This window comes from Notechis scutatus, chromosome 5 (assembly GCF_049901735.1).
Source record: "Notechis scutatus isolate UNSWTSFEM ecotype Mainland chromosome 5, rNotScu1.2, whole genome shotgun sequence".
NCBI classification, from domain to species: Eukaryota; Metazoa; Chordata; class Lepidosauria; order Squamata; family Elapidae; genus Notechis; species Notechis scutatus.
Window position 1 is genome coordinate 54972806 of NC_142013.1, and position 6000 is coordinate 54978805.

Genomic DNA, 6000 nt, shown 5'->3' on the forward strand with positions numbered 1-6000 from the left:
CTTCCCTTATGCCAAGCTGTTTTGTAGCCCACTGTCAGCATCATTAAAAATGCATTTGCTCTTTGCATACCTTAAAGGCTATCCACTTGGAAAGGTATGTCCCCATCCATTCCTAGCCCCACACACACATGTGCAAGTCTAGAGATACAAGAAGTCAAGAGCCTTTGTTTGCTAATACATCCACTTAATTAGAAGTTTCTTATATTTTATGTTAAGGTTACACAAAAAAATTAAATTGCCTATAAAACTACCATGCTAAATAGTTTTTAAACTATTATTTATTTTTTAAGCTGTAATTCTAGTTGCAAAGTTAGGAAGAAAAGTTGCCTATTTTAGTATTACATTATAGGATACTTTTGAACACTACCCTAGAGAAACAGAAAAGTTGTATGTTTGGAAAAAGTGCTATCTATATGTATTTGATATTAGATGTAAACAATTTATAATCAGACCATTGGCCAGCACCTCGGGGGGGGGGGGGAGGAAAGTCAGTAGATATATTTCTAACGAAAGAATGTCCAAAGATGATCATAAATATGGAAACATCCTAAACAATAGGGATGAGTTACGTTCTAAAAAAAAAAAGCAGTGAATTGCATTCTGACTTGGTTTTGAGTCATTCACCTGCCAGCATGCACATAAGGCCTGTTAATACTCCCCTTTTACTTTACTCAGACATTTGGATTGAGGAAAACAACCTACATTTTTCTTTACTTCCTTTTCCTGGCAGTTAGTAACTTCTGACTAGACCAAACACAATACATTTTTCCGCATAAGCAACGAACATGTGCTAGTCAATTGGACAAGCAGCTGAATCTGGCTTCAGCGCTGGCAGTGGACTTGTCTTGCTATAGCCGACCGCAGTAGTTTAACTGCATGAACAGTATACATCAGTGGCCCCCAACCTTTTTTGTGCTGCGGCCCGGTACTGGCATCACAAAATGATCCGCAGCCCGGTACCGGCATCAGCACGCATGACAAGGCAAGGCGAACCGAGCGACTGGCCAGCCAGCCGTCCCCCGCTTCTCCCCACCACCTTCAACTCCTCCTTTGTACCTTTGTCGATGGGCTTCGCTTCGGGACGGCTTCGGGGCGGTCGCTCGGCTCGCCTTGCCTTGGGTGCTGAAAGAATCCTCGCGCCTTAGTTTCGTTTGAAGCCCCCCCCTGATGAAACTAAGGCGCAAGGATTCCTTCAGGACCCAAACGCCGCTTTCCAACTGGAAAAGCTCACCCGGAAGCACTTTCTCGTCAAACAAGATGGCAGCGCCCAGCAAACCGGTGGCCCGGTAGGAAATGTTCCACGGACCAGTACCGGTCCGCGGCCTGGTGGTTGGGGACCCCTGGTATACATTATATAAGCTCTGGTGTTGCTGCCCAGGAATTGCTGCTCTACACACTCATCTCACTCAGCCTAACATCAGAATCCAACATATTCTGGTTTTTACAGCCTTTTCTTATAGCAGTTTTCCCCCCTAGTACCAAGTAGATTCTAGGGACATAGAAACAAGATGCTTTCATGTTCCAATGTTTCCTAGAATGGGCCAATTTGAATAACTGGGGGAGGCAAGAACAGTGGGTAACATTTGAACATTTTCAGGACAAGATATTCTTCTTGAAACACAAACCACCATTCTTGGAGCAGATGGATTAGCCTCCTCTATCTTCTTGCACATTCCTAATGAGTATATACTACTATATATAATTTAACTATGTTTACTTAGCAATAGGCTACTCCCATGTAAAGGGCACATTAGATCATGCCTCAGGTGTCAGTTAAGACTGACACTTGAAATTTAACTTTATGTATACCTACACTGAAACATGTCCACACTGAAATTCGCTTTTTGCTTTATCCGTATAAATAATATTGGCAGACATATTTATCGCAAATATAAATTTTTACAGGGCAATGTTTTCGTTTTTGTTTTCATATTTTTTAGCTTTTAAAAAACAATGTAAAATACCACAATTAGGTTCTCTTTGAACTTATACACAGTGATTTTTGTACTCGCACACATTTCTGAACTGCACCTAGAGACTCATAAAGCACACCCAGATAACATGGCAAATTTATATGGGACTTTTTCCTCCTTCGTCAGTATTTCAACTGCCTTCATAACGACCTGCACTCATATTCCCTTTGCCTCTTTCCTTGAAAAAGTCACCCACATTTTTCTGACAGATCATCTGATCTTTAAGATGTCTTAAGAAAAGAGCTACTTCGCCATAGTCAAAAATGATCTGGTAATCCATCTTCTGACCAACACATTTTTAAAAGCCCAAGCTTCTGTAAACAACTGCTCACAATTATAGCTGTTGATGAAGTTTAGACCTTTCAAGAAAAAAATGTTTGTTGGCAGCCATACTGTCCGGCTCCTTCTGATTTCTGATCATTCAGAACCAGTTTTAAGAAGGGTACATTGGGGACAGGATAGGAAAATGCAAATAGCTTCTTTCCTCCATTTATCTATAGAGTTAACTCCAGCAGATTGGAATCTTTTTTCACAGCAGACAATGCCTGAAGCCAGTTTTTCACAGCAGACAATGCCTGAAGCCAGTTCAGTCTTAACAATTATCTCCAAAGGGAGATAAAAGTGGTTGCTTATCTCAGATACAAGATCTTTCAATCAGCATACATTTGATAGTTGTTCCCCTTAAACTAGCACTACATAACAGGCATTGGGAAAGACTTCACATACCAATGTCACTTTAAAGTAAACCAAGTAAAATACATGGCCCTTATGGGAATGGTGGGAAGTGGGGAAAATACTATTTATTATATTTGATAAGTACTGTATGGACACAATAGTGCAGTCACAGTCTGTTGCTCAGCAGTATATTTAGAAGATTCTGGAACAAGCACAGAAACGCAAATTATTTTCTACCTGTACAACAGTAATTCATGAAACAGATGGAAATCCCAACTTACTTAGAAATGGCAAGTTGAGATTTTTATTTTCTAAAATTAATGAAGGTTCCCTAACCTTTTCACCCAGGCAAGCTTAAATGGCAGGTCTTCTCTTTATCAAATGTGGCTGGCTTCTGAAGTATGATACTGCTAAGGAAGTGCCACATTCACAACAAAAGAGCAATAAAGTAGAAAGAGAACCAGAAAGATATTATAAATCACTCTCTAGTTCTAACAACTGAGAGGCAGTTGTCCACATTCAGGGGAATTTCAAGCACATATCAACAAGCAATGGTATATTCTTCAAACATTACATATATCTATGCAAAACTACATTTTCACAAACTCACTGGGCTCTTATTTCTAAGCATTTTTGAGAAGCACTACCAGTAGTAAGAGGAAGGTGGATGACCTTAGCAGAGACTTCCCTTTTGATTTTTCTATTGACCAGAATAAAGACACTTTCTTTGAGAAAGCTGATTAATGAAGTTGGACCAAATACTAAAATACAGCCTAAAAAACCTCCAAAACTTGGTTTCAATATACAATTCAGCCCTGAGAATAATTCCCACTTCCACAAATCAGGGAGGATTTTTTTCCCCACCGCATCCAAGATTACTTTAAGTAATTTCAAAATTAGTTCACATATAAGAATGAAAAATTACAATTTATATTACGAATATTCCTGTCTTCAGACTCTGTTTATATTATTTTAGTTGCATGGAATTCTAAAAATAAAATATCATATGAACAAAAACTAATGCATATGAGTTTTTTTAAAATAAAAATCATAATATGCATATAAATTCAATCAGTATTTGTATTGAAAACCTACCCCTTTTTGTGGCTCAAAGATCATTGTTTAAAATCAGTAGTTTCAATCCGCGTCCCACTGCTGGCTGGGTCATAAAATTAATTTAAATACAAATAATTTGTAGAATGAAACTTACACAACTTTTTGAAGGAATTATGGTTAGAAAACAAATATGCTAGCGCCAGCAGAGTCCAGTTCACTGGCTAGGATTAAGGGGAACCAAGGCTCTATGCTCCCAAAGAACCCGGATTCATCTTTAGCTAGTCACTAGCTAAGTTTGCAGGAAATAGGCAGAGCCAAAAAAGATGTAAGCACATTTTTAGCCTGGTATGCTGTGGAAAGTAAATCTCTGTGGCTAGTGTACTGTTTAAGGGATCACCAGTACACTGCTCTAAATGCCCCAAAAGAAGACAGACATCATCGTCCCACAGGTGAAGATACTGAATAATGGAAACTACTGAGGAAGTTCACATTTGAACAGATTAGTCCAGCTCACTTCCTCTATCCTATAGTGGGGAATACCACCGCACACTTTCAGCTCTTGCCAAACAAGTATTGTGTATTATATACAAGGCTGGTTCCAAATCATTCAAAGAAAAACAACAGGTGCCTTGGGATAGAGAGAAGAGAGAGAAGGGCTCGGATAATTTTAATTACAAGGTTAAAAAAAAAAAAAAAACACCCGACACTAGCATCCTCCTCCTTAAATGAAGTAAATCAGAAAACGACCCGTGCTTATCTTCATCCCAGCCACTTCATTTCTCTTGGCAAGGCAACTGCAGTCTTGGAAAGAAGCGAACGATTAGACGAAACAGTCGCTTTCCTTTATATAAAGAGTAGTTTGCGGGCTGAAAATGTGCGTGTCCCGAAGACAACAAAAAGGGAGGTCAGCGACTGGACCGCCTTGGCATCCCCACCTAGGAAAGGGAAAGCCGGAAAAAGGGATGAAAGCCCCGCGGGAAGGAAGAGAAAAACGCTCAGATCCAAGCCCGCCATCACCTCTCTCTCTCTCTCTCTCTCTCTCCAGCCAAGCAGGCCCTCTTTTTCCCAAAGCGAGCCCAAGGTTTACCTAAGAACAAGGGATGCGCGGCGCGGAGCCTTCGATGCGCGTCTCCAACCTCCCTTGTCGCTCACTTTCAGCCGGGCGCCGGCAGATGCGCACGCCCTCCTTCCTTCCAGGGGGGAGCGAATGCGCTACCCGGGCGCCACCCGCCCCGAAGAGCGCCCTTTCCGGAGGTGCGAGAAAAGGCCGCGCAAGTCGCCGGCGAGTGGAACCGGAGATCGCCAGGTTGTTCCGCGACGGCTTTGGGAGCGCTTGTGTTGCGGCTGTGCAAAAGGCCCTCCCCTTTAACGCTTCATATTGCCGGGCAGGCCCAACCTGCTACTGTTCACCTTTAGAAAAGGGGAGACGTGCCGGGAACGCAGCGCTCGCTGGGCAGATTCAGAGGACTCGGGGGCGGAGCTTCAAACTGCAATCCAACGCACGCCTTACCTGGAAGTAAAGTCCGTTAAAGACAGGTAGGCAGGCAGGGCTTACTTCTGAGTAAACATACCAAACATCGTGCCGGAACTAGCTACTTCGCGACTTGCTTTCCAGTAAGCGTAGTTTCTGCATAGTCCCAAGGACTATGGAATCTGAAGCAGGAACAGCAGCTTGTTAAATCATTTTATCGCCTTTGTTAATCAGCTGACTAATACAGAAATGCAGGTGGCCCTTGACTTACAATTCGTTTACTGATCGTTCAAGGTTACAACGGCACTGGAAAAAGTGACTTATGACCGTTTTTCAGTCTTTCGTCCGTATGGTCACATGATCAAAATTCAGATGCTTGGCGACTGGTTCATATTTATGACAGTTGCAGTGTCCTGAGGTCATGTGAACACCTTTTGCGACCTTCTGACAAGCAAAGTCAAGGGGGAATCCAGATTCACTTAACAAATGCAATGATTCACTTAACAACGGTGGCAATTGTAAAATGGGGCAAACTCATTTAACTGTTTCCCCTAGCAACATAAATGTTGGGCTCTGTGGTGGTCGTAACTCAAACCACCAAGCTAATTTTTAAGGTGCTTTGTGGAAGTCCACAAGCTCTAACTGACATTGAGTTTTTCTAACTTTATGAGTAGCAGAGAAAATTTTTTCAGAAGCTGAAAAAGTCAAAAATGCTGGGGAACCTTCAGCTGTTAACTCTGCCTGTTACACAGTTGATCAAAATCAAGATTTTCTTCCCTTAGATAGAAATCCTAATTGTGTTTGCCAAACATTGAGGTGCAGCAC

At 41.8% G+C, this 6000-nt stretch overlaps 1 protein-coding gene across 2 annotated transcripts in view; it reads right to left on the reverse strand.

The window, feature by feature from the left end:
- TMPRSS2 (transmembrane serine protease 2) overlaps nt 1-5508 on the reverse strand; it is a 44416-nt gene extending 38908 nt beyond the window's left edge. The window contains exon 1 of one of the 2 annotated variants that reach the window (XM_087966787.1): nt 5215-5508. The gene's annotated coding sequence lies outside the window, so the exon portion shown is untranslated. Of the gene's footprint in view, nt 1-4791; nt 5170-5214 lie in introns of those variants that run through there. The other variant, XM_026673993.2, reaches the window with a different exon arrangement.
- Nucleotides 5509-6000: the final 492 nt, after the last annotated feature.